Source organism: Sorex fumeus, unplaced genomic scaffold, assembly GCF_029834395.1.
Source record: "Sorex fumeus unplaced genomic scaffold, SorFum_2.1 ptg000087l, whole genome shotgun sequence".
Classification (NCBI taxonomy): domain Eukaryota; kingdom Metazoa; phylum Chordata; class Mammalia; order Eulipotyphla; family Soricidae; genus Sorex; species Sorex fumeus.
In genome coordinates this window covers 3,318,697-3,332,349 of record NW_026606144.1, presented here as the reverse complement: position 1 = coordinate 3,332,349, position 13,653 = coordinate 3,318,697, and the positions used below count along the sequence as shown (strand labels likewise).

The 13,653-nt window shown below is 43.5% G+C and overlaps 1 pseudogene; it reads right to left on the bottom strand.

The window, feature by feature from the left end:
• Positions 1-12,771: 12,771 nt before the first annotated feature.
• On the bottom strand, positions 12,772-13,181 carry LOC130039559 (60S ribosomal protein L36a-like; annotated as a pseudogene).
• Between the last annotated feature and the right edge of the window lie 472 nt (positions 13,182-13,653).

The window sequence follows — 13,653 nt, the reverse complement described above, 5'->3', positions numbered from 1 at the left end:
AACTGGGTATAAACTCCAACATGGTCAGCTCTTCATTTTCCAGTCCACACAACCCATACTTCAGAATCATTGGAATCTCCACTATAAAATGTTCCATTCATACACTGCGAATCTGGAATTCATCTGAATCTCCACCACAGGCAGGCTTTCGTTACACCACTGGTGAATTTCCAAGTAACCCAATGCTGGTTTTCAGCATTCTGTTCACAGTCGCAGGCGTGCTGTTCAATTGTTCATCCACTCCACAGTGGTCAGCTCTTTCATTTCCTGTCCACACAACCTAGACTTCAGAAATCATTGGAAAGTCCACTACAGAATGTTCCATTCATTCACTGCCATCTGGCGATCATCGAATATCCACTCCAGGCATGCTTTAATTACACCACTGTTGAATGTGCAAGTAACACAATGCTGGTTTTCAGCGTCCTGTTTACACTCACAGGCTAATTGTTCAACGGCTATCCACTGAACCCTTGTCAGCTCTTTCATTTCCTGTCCACAAAACCCAGACTTCAGAAATCATTGGAATCTCCCCTACTGAATGTTCCTTTCATTCACTGACAATCTGGAGCTCATCGATTCTCCACTCCAGGCAGGCTTTCGTTACACCACTGGTGAATATTTAAGTACCCAAATGCGGCTTTTCAGCGGACTGTTCACACTGTCAGGTATGTTGTTCAACTGGTTATCCACTCCAACCTGGTCAGCTCTTCATATTCCTGTCAACATAACCTAGACTTCAGAAACAATTAGAATCTCCACTACAGAATGTTCCATTCATTCACTGCGAATCTGGAATTCATCGGATCTCCACTCCAGGCAGGCTTTCATTACACTACTGGTGAATGTCCAAATAAAAAAATGCTGGTTTTCAGCGGCCTGATCACGCTCGCAGGCGTTCGGTTCAACTGACTATAAACTCAACCCTGACAGCTCTTCATTTTCCTGTCCCCACAACCCAGACTTCAGAAATCATTGGAAACTCCACTACAGAATGTTCCATTCATTCATTGCAAATCTGGAATTCATCTGAATCTCAACTCCAGGCAGGCTTTCGTTAAACTACTGGTGAATGTCCAAATAACCCAATGCTGGTTTTGAGCGTCCTGTTCACACTCGCATGCGTGCTGTTCAACTTACTATCCACTCCACAGTGGTCAGGTCTTTCATTTCCTGTCCACACAATCCAGACTTCAGAAATCATTGGAATCTCCACTACCGAATATTCCATTCTTTCACGGCCAATCTGGAGATCATCGAATCTCCACTCCAGGCAGGCTTTCTTTACATCACTGGTGAATGTCCAAGTAACCCAATGCTGGTTTTCGGCGTCCTGTTCACTATCGCAGGCATGCTGTTCAACAGGCTATCCACTCAACCCTGGTCAGCTCTTCATTTTCCCGTCCACACAAACCAGTCTTCAGAAATCTTTGGAATATACACTACAGAATATTCCTTTAAATCACTGCCTACTTGGAATTCATCTCAATATCCACTGCAGGCAGGCTTTCGTGACACTACTGTTGAATGTCCAAGTAACAAATGCTGGTTTTCAGCGTCCTGTTCTTACTCGCAGGCGTGCTGTTCAACTGGTTATCTACTCCAACCTGGTCAGCTCTTCATTTTCCTGGGCACACAACCCATACTTCAGAAACCATTGGAATCTCCACTATAAAATGTTCCCTTCATTCACTTGCAATAATGAATTCATCTGAATCTTCAGTCCAGGCAGGATTTCGTTACACGATGGGTGAATGTCCTAGTAACCCAATGCTGGTTTTCAGAGACCTGTTCACAGTCGCAGGCGTGCTGTTCATCTGGCTATCCACTCCACCCTGGTCCGCTCGTCCTTTTCTTGTCCACATAACCAGACTTCAGAAATCTTTGGAATCTCCACTACAAAATGTTCCATTCAATCACTGGAATCTGGAGATCATCGAATCTCCACTCCAGACAGGTTTTCATTACACGAATGCTGAATGTCCAAGTAACCCAATGATGGTTTTCAGCGTCCTATTCACAGTCGCAGGCTTGGTGTTCAACTGGCTCTCCACTCAGCAGTGGTCAGCTCCTTCATTTCCTGTCCACACAACCAAGACATCAGAAATCATTGGAATCTCCACTACAGAATGTTCCATTAATTCACTGGAATCAGGATATCATGAAATCTCCACTCCAGGCAGGCTTATTTTACACCACTGCTTATTGCACAAGTATCCCAATGCTGGTTTTCAGAGGACTTTTCACACTCGCAGGCATGCTGTTCAACTGGCTATCCCCTGAACCCTGGTCGTCTCTTCATTTTCGTTTCCACACAAATCAGATTTCAGAAATCATTGGAATCTCCACTACAGAATGTTCCATTCATTCACTGGAATCGGGTGATCATAGAATCTCCACTCCAGGCAGATTTTCGTTTCACCACTGCAAATGTTGAAGTAACCCTATGCTGGTTATCAGCGTATTGTTCAAAATTGCAGGCGTGCTGTTCAACTAGCTATCCAGTGAACACTGGTTAGCTCTTCATATTCCTGTCCACACAACCCAGATTTCAGAAAACATTGGAAACTCCACTACAGTATGATCCATTCATTCACTGCGAATCTGGAATTCATCTGAATCTCTACTCCAGACAGGCTTTCGTTAAACGACTGTTTAATGTCCAAGTAACCCAAAGCTGGTTTTCAGCGTCCTGTTCACATTCGCAGCCGTGCTGTTCAACTGGCTATCCACTGAAATTTGGTCAGCTCTCCATTTTCCTGTCCACATAACCCAGACTTCAGAATTCATTGGAATATCCACTAAAGAATGTTTCATTCATTCATTGCCAATCTGGAGATAATCGAGTCTCCACTCCAGGCAGGCTTTCCTTATACCACTGCTGAATGTCCAAGTAAACAAATGCTAGATTTCAGAGGCCTTTTCACACTCGCTTGCGTGCTGTTCAGCTGGCTATCCACTGAACCCTAGTCAGCTCTTCATTTTCATATCCATCCAACCCAGATTTCAGAAATCATTGGAATCTACACTACAGAATGTTCCATTCATTCACTGGAATCTGGAGATCATCGAATCTCTACTCAAGGCAGGCTTTAGTTACACTACTGTTGAATATTCAAGTAACACAATGCTGGTTTTCAGGGTCCTGTTCACATTCGCAGGTGTGCTGTTCAACTGGCTATCCAATGATCCCTGGTCAGCTCTTAATTTTCCTGTCCACCCAACCCAGGTTTCAGAAATCATTGGAATATCCACTCCAGAATGTTCCAATAATTCACTCCGAATCTGGAATTCATCTAAATCTCCACTCCACGCAGGCTATGGTTAAACCACTCGTGAATGTCCAAGTAACCAAATGCTGGTTTTCAGCGTCCTGTTGACAGTCGCAGGCGTGCTGTTCAACTGGCTGTCCACTCCACAGTGGACAGCTCTTTCATTTCCTGTTCACACAACGTAGAATTCAGAAACCAGTGGAATCTCCACTAAAGAATTTTCCATTCAATTACTGCCAATCTGGAATTCAAGGACTCGCAGCCGTGCTGTTCAATTTGCCATCCACTTAACACTGGTCAGCTCTTCATTATCCTGTCCAAACAACCCAGACTTCAGAAATCATTGGACTTTCCATTAAACAATGTTCCATTCATTCACTGCGAATCTGGAATTCATCTGACTCTCCACTCCAGGCAGGTTTTCGATACACCACTGGTGAATGACCAATTTACCCAATATTGGTTTTCAGCCGCCTCTTCATACTCGAAGCCGTGCTGTTCACTGGCTATCCGCTCAAGCCTGGTCAGCTCTTCATTTTCCTGTCCACAAAACCCAGACTTCAGAAAGCATTGTAACCTCCACTATCTATAATTCATCTGACTCTGTTCTCAAAGCAGGTTTTCTTTATACCACTGGTGAATGTCCAAGTAGCACAATGCTGGTTTTCTGAGGTCTGTTCACACTCAAAGCCGTGCTGTTCACTGGTTATCCACTCAATACTGGTCAGCTTTTCATTTCCTTTCCAAACAATCCAGACTTCAGAAATTATTGGATTCTCCACTACAAAATGTTCCATTCACTCACTGCGAATCTGGAATTCTTCTGACTCTGCACTCAAGGCAGGTATTTGTTACACCACTGTTGAATATTCAAATAACCCAATGCTGTTTTTCAGTGGCATGTTCACAATAGCAGCCGTGATATTCAGTTGGCTATCCACTCAACCCTGGTCAGCTCTTCATTTTCCTGTCCACCAGCCTTCAGAAAACATTTTTATCTCCACTACAGAATGTTCCATTCATTCACTGCGAATCTGGAATTAATCTGAACCTGCACTCCAGGCATGCTTTCTTTACACCACTGGTGAATGTCCAAGTAACCCAATGTTGGTTTTCAGTGGCCTGTTCACACTCGCAGAAGTGCTGTTCCATTGCCTATGTACTCCACCCTGGTCAGCTCTTAATTTTCCTCTCGAAACAACCCAGACTTACAGAAATCAGTGGAACTTCCACTACAGAATGTTCCAAATATTCACAGCGAATCTGGAATTCATCTGAATCTCCACTCCAGGCAGGTTTTCGTTACACCACTGTTGAATGTCCAAGTAACCCAATGCTGGTTTTCAGTGGCCTGTTCACAATCGCAGACCTGCTGTTCAATTTGCCATCCACTCCACCCTCGTTAGCTCTTCATTTTCCTTTTCACACAACCCATCCTTAAGAAATTATTGTTATCTGCACTACAGTATGTTCCATTAATTCACTGCAAATTTAGAATTCATCTGAAACGGCACTGTAGTCAGTCTTTCGTTACAGCACAGCTGAATGTCCAAGTAACCCAATGGTGGTTTTCAGCGGCATGTTCACACTCTCAGACGTGCTGTTAAATTGGCTATCCACTCAATGCTGGTCAGCTCTTCATTTTCCTGTCCACACAGTCCAGCCTTAAGAAATCGAGAACAGGCCGCTTAAAACCAGCATGGGTTACTTGGACATTCACCAGTGGTGTAACGAAATCCTGCCTGGAGTGGAGAGTCAGATGAATTCTAGATCATACGGGTTACTTGTACGTTAAACAATGGTATAAGGAAAGACTTCCTGGAGTGCAGATTCAGATTAATTCCATATTCGCAGTGAATGTATGGAACAATCTGTAGTGGAGATTCCAATGATTTCAGAATGCTGGGTTGTATTGACAGGAAAATGCAGAGCTGACCAGAATTGAGTGGATAGGCAATTGAACATCATGTCTGCGAGTGTGAACATGCCGCTGTAACGAAAGCCTGCCGGGAGTGGAGATTCAGATGAATTCCAGATTGGCAGTGGATGAATGGAACATGCTGTAGTGGAGATAACAATGATTTCTGAAGGCTGGGTTCTGTGGATAGGAAAATGAAGAGGTAACCACAGTTTAGTGGATGGAACTTGAACAGCACGGCTGCGAGTGTGAACAGGCTGTTGAAAACCAGCATTGGGTTACTTGGACATTCACCAGTGGTGTAACTAATTCCTGCCTGGAGTTGGAGAGTCAGATGAATTCCAGATTCGCAGTGAATGAATGGAACGTTCTGTAGTGGAGACTCCAATGATTTCTGAAGGCTGGGCTGTGTGGACAGGATAATGCAGAGCTCACCAGCATTGAGTGCATAGGCAATTGAACAGCATGTCTGCGATTATTAACATGACGCTGAAAACGAGCATTTGGTTACTTGGACATTCACCAGTGGTGTAACGAAAGCCTGCCCGTAGTGGAGATTCAGATGAATTCCATATTCGTAGTGAATGAACGGAACATTACGTAATGGAGTTTCCATTGATTTATGAAGGCTGTGCTGTGTGGACAGTAAATTGAACAGCTGAACAGTTTTGAGTGGATAGCCTTTGAATAGCAGGGCTGCGAGTGGTAACAGGCTGCTGAAAACCAACTTTGGATTACTTCGACATTCACCAGTAGTGTAATAGAGAGCTGCCTTTAGTGGAAAATCAGATGAATTCACGATTTGCAGTGAATGAATGGAACAGTCTGTAGTGGAGATTTAAATGATTTCTGAAGGCTGAGTTCTGTGGACAGAAAAATGAAGAACTGACCAGGGTTGAATCGATAGCCAATTGAACAGCAAGGCTGCGAGTGTGAAAAGACCGCTGAAAACGAGCATTCGTTACTCGCACATTCCCCAGTGGTGAAATGAAATCCTGCCTGGAGTGGAGAGTCAGATGAATTCCAGATTCGCAGTGAATGAATGGAACATTCAGTAGTGGAGATTCCAATGATTTCTGAAGGCTGGGCTGTGTGGACAGGAAAATGAAGAGCTGACCAGGGTTTAAGAGATAGCCAGTTGGACAGCACTTCTGCAAGTGTGAACAGGCCGCTGAAAACCATCATTGGGTTACTTGGACATTCAACAGTGGTGTAACGAAGGACTACCTTTGTTGCAGATTCAGATGAAATCCAAATTCGCAGTGAATGAATTGAATATTCTGTAGTGGAGATAACAATGATTTCTAAAGTCTGGATTGTGTGTACAGGAAAATGAAGACTTGACCATGGTTGTGAGGATAGCCAATTAAACAGCACATCAGCGAGTGTGAAAAGGCGGCTGAGAATCAGCATTGCGTTACTTGGACATTCACCAGAGTTGTATCCAAAACCAGCCTGATGTGGAGATTGAGATATATTCCAGATTCGCAGTGAATGTGTGGAACATTCTGCAGTGCAAGTTCCAATGATTTCTGAAGTCTGGGTAGTGTGGACAGGAAAATGATTAGCTGAGCAGGGTTAAGTGGATAGCCAATTGAACAGCACGTCTGCGAGTGTGAACATGCCACTGAAAACCAACATTGGGTTACTTGGACATTCAAGAGTGTGTAATTAAAACCTGCCTGGAGTGGAGAGGCAGATGAATTCCAGATTCTCAGTGAATTAATGGAACATTCTGTAGTGGAGTTACCAATGGTATCTAAATTTTGGGTGATGTGGACATGAAAATGAAGAGCTGAACAGGGTTGAGTTGAGTGGACAGCCCATTGAACCGCATGGTTGCGAGTCTGAGCAGGCCGCTGAAAAGCAGCATTGGTTTAATTGGACAATCAGCAGATGTATAACGAAAACCTGCTGGTAGTGGAGATTCAGATGAATTCCAGAATCGCAGTGAATGAATGGAAAATTCTGTAGTGGACATTCCAATGATTTCTGAAGGCTGAGTGATGTGGACAGGAAAATGAAGATCTGAACAGGGTTGTGTGGATAGCCAATTGAACAACACGTCTGCGATTGTGAACAGGCCACTGAAAATGAGCATTGGGTTACTTGGACATTCATCAGTGGTCTAACGAAAATATGCCGGTATTGGAAATTCAGATGAATTCCAGATTCGTAGTGAATGAACGGAACATTCTGTAGTGGAGATTCCAATGATTTCTGAAGGCTGGGCTGTGTGGACAGTAAAATGAACAGCTGACCAGTTTTGCGTGTTTAGCTAGTGAATAGCAGGGCTACTAGTGGGAACAGGCTCCTGAAAACCAGCTTTGGGTTACTTGGACATTCACCAGTGGTGTAACAGATATCTCCCTTTAGTGGAGATTCAGATTAATTCAAGATTCGCAGTGAATGAATGGAACATTCTGTAGTGGAGATTTAAATGATTTCTGAAGGCTGAGTTGTGTGGACAGGAAAATGAAGAGCTGACCAGGGTTGAATGGATAGCCAATTGAACAGCAATGCTGCGAGTAGGAAAATGAGGCTGAAAACCAGCATTGTGTTACTTGGACATTCAACAGTGGTGTAACAAAAACCTGGCAGGAGTGGAGAATGAGATGAATTCCAGATTCGCAGTGAATGAATGGAACATTCTATAATGGAGATTCCAATACTATCTGAAGGCTAGTTTATGTGGACAGGAAAATGAAGAATTCACCAGGGTTGAATCTGCAGCCAATTGAACAGAACGGCTGCATGTATGAAAAGTCCGATGAAAACCAGCATTGGGTCACTTGGACATTCACCAGTGGTGTAAAGAAAACCTGGCTGGAGTTGAGATTAAGATGAATTCCAGATTCGCACTGAATGTATGGAACATTCTGTAGTGGAGTTTCCAATGATTTCTGTAAATCTGGGTGGTTTATACAGGAAAATGAAGAGCTGACCAGGGTTTAGTGGATAGAAAAATGAAAAGCACGGCTGCGAGTTTGAACATGCCGCTGAAAACCAGTATTGTGTTACTTGGACTTTCAACAGTGGTGTAACCAAAACCTGCCTGAATTGGAGAGTCAGATAAATTCCATATTCGCAGTGAATGAATGGAACATTCTGTAGTGGAGATTCCAATGATTTCTGAAGGCTGGGTGATGTGGGCAGGAAAATGCAGAGCTGAACAGGGTTGAGTGGATAGCCAATTGAAAAGCATGGCTGTGAGTCTGAGCAGGCCGCTGAAAACCAGCATTGGGTTACATGGACATTCACCAGTGGTGTAACGAAAACCTGCCGGTAGTGGAGATTCCGATGAATTCTAGATTCGCAGTGAATGAATGGAACATTCTGTAGTCTAGGTTCCAATGCTTTCTAAAGTCTGGATTGTGTGGACAGGAAAATGAAGAGCTGACCAGAGTTGAGTGGAGAGCCAAATGAACAGTATGGCTGCGATCGTCAACAGCCCACTGAAAACTAACATTGGGTTACTTGGACATTCAACAGCGGTGTATCGAAAACTTGAATGCAGAAGCAGATGAATTCCAGATACCCAGTGAGTGAATGGAACATTCTGTAGTGGAGGTTACAAAAATTTCTGAAGTCTGGACTGTGTGGTAAGGAAATGAAAAGATGACCAGTGTTGAGTGGATAGCCAGTGAACAGCACGGCTTCGAGTGTGAACAGACCGCTGAAAACCAGCATTGGGTTACTGGGACATTCACCATTGGTATAAAGAAAGCCTGCCTGGAGAGCAGTTTCAGATTAATTGCACATTCGCAGTGAATGAATGGAACATACTGTGGTGGAGGTTCCAATGACTTCTGTATATCTGGGTGGTTTAGACAGGAAAATGAAGAGCTAACCATGGTTGAGTGTATGGGAAATTGAACAGCACAGCTGGGAGTGTGAACAGGCCGCTGAAAACCAGCATTGTGTTACTTGGTCATTCACCAGTGGTTTAACGAAAACCTGCCTGGAGTGGAGAGTCAGATGAATTCCAGATTCGCAGTGATTGTATGGAAAGTTCTGTATTGGAGGTTCCAATGATTTCTGAAGTCTGGTTGGCGTGGAGAGGAAAATGCAGAGCTGACCAGGCTTGAGTGGATATCCAACTGAACAGCACGTCTGCGAGTGTGAACATGCCGCTACAAACCATCTTGAGGTTACGTGGACAGTCAACAGTGGTGTAACGAAAGAATGCCTGCAGTGCAGATTCAGATGAATTCCAAATTCGCAGTGAATGAATGGAACATTCTGTAGCGAAGATTCCAATAATTTCTGAAGGCTGAGTTGTGTGGACAGGAAAATGAAGAGCTCACCAGGGTTCAGTGGATAGCCAGCTGAACAGCACGACTGCAATTGTAAACAGGCCACTGAAAATGAGCACTGGGTTACTTGATCATTCCCCAGTGGTGTAAAGACACCTTCCTCGTGTGCAGAGTCAGATGAATTCCAGATTCGCAATGAATGATTGGAACTATCTGTAGTGGAGATTCCAATGATTTCCTAAGCCTGGGTTGTGTGGACAGGAAAATGAAGAGCTGACCAGGGTTGAGTGGATAGCCAATTAAAGAGCACGTCTGCGAGTGTGAAATGGCCGCTGAAAACCACCATTGGGTTACTTTGACATTCAATAGTGGTGTAACGAAAGACTGCCTGCAGTGCAGATTCAAATGAATTCCAGATTCGCAGTGTATGAATGGAAATTTCTGTAGTGGGGATTTCAATGATTTCTGAAGACTGCGTGATGAGGACAGAAAATGAAGAGCTCAACAGGGTTGAGAAGATAGCCAATTGAACAACACAGTTGCGATTGTGATGAGGCCGCAAAAAACTAGCATTGGGTAACTTGGACATTCACCAGTTGGGTATTGAATTCCTGCCAATAGTGGACGTTCATATGTATTCCAGATTCGCAGTAAATGAATAGAACATTCTGTAGTACACATTTCAATGATTTTGGAAGGCTGGGTTGTGTGGACAGGAAAATGAAGATCTCACCAGGGCTGAGTGGATAGCAAATTGAGTAGCACGTCTGCGTGTGTGAACATGCTGCTGAAAACCAACCATGCGTTACTTGGACATTCAATAGTGGTGTAACGAAAGACTGCCTGCAGTGCAGATTCAGATGAAATCCAGATTCGCAGTGAATGAATGGAAATTTCTGTAGTGGAGATTTCAATGATTTCTGATGGCTGCGTGATAAGGACAGAAAATGAAGAGCTCAACAGGGTTGAGCGGATAGCCAATTGAACAGCACTTCTGCGAGTGTGAATATGCCGCCTAAAACCAGCATTGGGTTACTTGGACATTCACCTTATGTGTCACGCAAACCTACCGGTAGTGGAGATTCAGATGAATTCCAGATTCGCAGTGAATGAATGGAACATTTTGTTGTGGACATTCCAATGATTTCTGAAGGCTGGATGATGTGGAGAGGAAAATGACGAGCTGAACAGGGTTGAGTGTATAGCCAGTTGAAAAGCATGAGTACGAGTCTGAGCAGGCCACTGAAAACCAGCATTGTGTGACATGGACATATACCAGTGGTGTAACGAAAACCTGCCTGGAGTAGAGATTCAGATAAATTCCAGATTCGCAGTGAATGAATGGAACTTTCTGTAGTGGAGATTCCAATGGTATCTGAAGTCTGGATTGTGTGGACAGCAAAATGAAGAGCTGACCAGTGTTAAGTGGATTGCCAGTGAACAGCACGGCTTCGAGAGTGAACAAAGCACTGAAAACCAGCATTGCGTTGCTTGAACATTCAACGGTGGTCTAACGAAAGCCTGTCAGGAATGGAGATTCAGAAGAATTCCAGATTCATAGTCAATGAATGGACCATTCTCTGTGGAGATTCGAATGATTTCTGAAGTCTGGATTTTTTGTGGACAGGAATATGAAGAGCTGACCAGTGTTGAGTGGATAGACAGTGAAAAGCCTGGCTTCGAGTGTGAACAGACTGGTGAAAAACATCATTGCATTACTTGGACATTCAATAGTGGTGTAACGAAAGACTGCCTGCAGTGCTGATTCAGATGAATTCCAGATTCGCAGTGAATGAATGGAATGTTCTGTATTGGAGTTTCCAATAATTTCTGAAGGCTGGGTTGTATGGACAGGAAAATGAAGAGCTGACCAGGGTTGAGTGGATAGCCAATTGAACAGCACGGCTGCGAGTCTGAACAGGCCGTTGAAACCAGCATTGGGTTACTTGGACATTCACCAGCGGTGTAACGTAAACCTGCCGGTAATGGAGCTTCAGAAGAATTTCAGATTTGCAGTGAATGAATGGACTGTTCTCTAGTGGACATTGGAATGATTTCTGAAGTCTGGATTGTTTGGACAGGAAAATGAAGAGCTGAATAGGGTTGAGTGGATAGCCAATTGAACTGCATGTCTGCGAGTGTGAACGGGCCACTGAAAACCAGCATTGGGTTACTTGGACATTCACCAGTAGTCTAACGAAAGCCTGCCTGCAGTGCAGATTCAGATGATTTCCAGATTCGCTGTGAAGGAATGGAACATTCTGTAATGGAGTTTCCAATGATTTCTGAATGCTGGGTTGTGTGGACAGAAAAATGAAGAGCTTACCAGCATTTAGTGGATAGCCAATTGAACAGAAACTCTGTGAGTGTGAACAGGTCGCTGAAAACCAGCATTGGGTTACTTGGTCATTCACAAGTGGTATAATGAAAACCTGCTGGTATTGGAGATTCAGATGAATTCCAGATTCGCATTGAATGAATGGAACATTCTGTAGTGGAGATTCCAATGATTTCTGAAATCTGGATTGTGCAGACAGGAAAATGAAGGGCTCATCAGTGTTGAGTGAATAGCCAGTGAACAGCACGGCTTCGATAGTGAAAAAACTGATGAAATCCAGCATTGCTTTACTTGGACATTCACCAGTGGTATAATGAAAGCCTGCCTGGAGTGCAGATTCAGATTAATTCCAGATTCGCAGTAAATGAATGGAACATTCTGTAGTTTGTTTATACATTTCCTCTGAGTTGCAGAATCCAGGTCACTAACCATAGTAGGCAATACAATTTTAGAATGTAACATACTTGGGCTGGAGCGATAGCACAGTGGTAGGGCGTTCGCCTTACAAGCGGCCAACATGGCCGACCCGAGTTCGATTCCTCCGCCCCTCTCGGAGAGCCCGGCAAGCTACCGAGAGTATTAGATATGCCAGACACAGTAGCAATAAAGTCTCCAATAGAGACGTTACTGGGCCCGCTCGAGCAAATAGACGATCAATGGGAGGGCCTTTACCTTTTACCTTACATACTGAGGTAAATTTAGCCTCTTTTAGAAGTCATTGGATTGAATGTGTTTTTTTTTAAATTCATTAAGGTGCCTCTTTTTCTTGACTTTGTCCATTAATATTTATCCATATATGCCTTTGCAATAACTAGATTGTGAAAAGATAACAAGTGTTGTAACAATAATCCATTGTTTGAGGTGCTTGCAGTTGTCTTAAAAAATTAAAGTATTGGGTTTTTTTTCCAGAAAAAAATGATTTTTTTTATCAAGCAAATTTCCTCTCAGGAAGTTTATTCATGACACTATTTAATTTCTCTCCTAAAACATGGATTGTTCCATCAGTCTAACACAGCCCAGGATTTCTGTCTTCGTATTAAAAGATGAAGCTTAGAACTGGATCAATTGTCCCTTTCTCTTTTGATCGCCTCCCAGTTCAAAATGCTTGCACCTCTTAATGGCCAGCATTCTCTTAGATCTGCAGTTGGGCTCGACACATTCAAATATCAACACAATCTTCTTTGGAGTTTTAGCCTTCTTCCGGAAAATAGGCTTAGTTTGACCTCCGTAACCACTCTGCTTCCTATCATAACCACGCTTTCCCTGAGCATACAGAGAATCCTTGCCCTTCTTGTACTGTGTGACTTTGTGGGGCTGATGTTTGCCACATTTCTTACAAAAAGTCCGGCGGGTTTCGGTACGTTCACCATGCTTGCGGCAGCGGTGTCTGCGAGGAAAGGAATGATTTCTGAAGAATGGGTTATGTGGACAGGAAAATGAAGTGCTGAACATGGTTCAGAGGATAGCCAATTGAACAGTATGGCTACGAGTCTGAACAGGCCGCGGAAAAGCAGCATTAGGTTACTTGGATATTCAACTGTGGTGTAAAGAAAACCTGCCGGGAATAGAGATTCAGATGAATTCCAGATTGAATGAATGAATGAATGAATGGAACTTTCTGTAGTGGAGATAGCAATGATATCTGAAGTCTGGCTTCTGCGGACAGGAAAATGAAGAGCTGACGACTGTTGATTGGACAGCCAGTGAACAGAATGGCTTCAATTGTGAACAATCCGCTGAAAACCAGCATTACATTACTTGGACATTCAACAGTGGTGTAACGAACGCCTACCAGGAGTGGATATTCAGATGCATTCCAGATTCGCAATGAATGAATGGAACATTCTGTAGTGGACTTTCAAATGATTC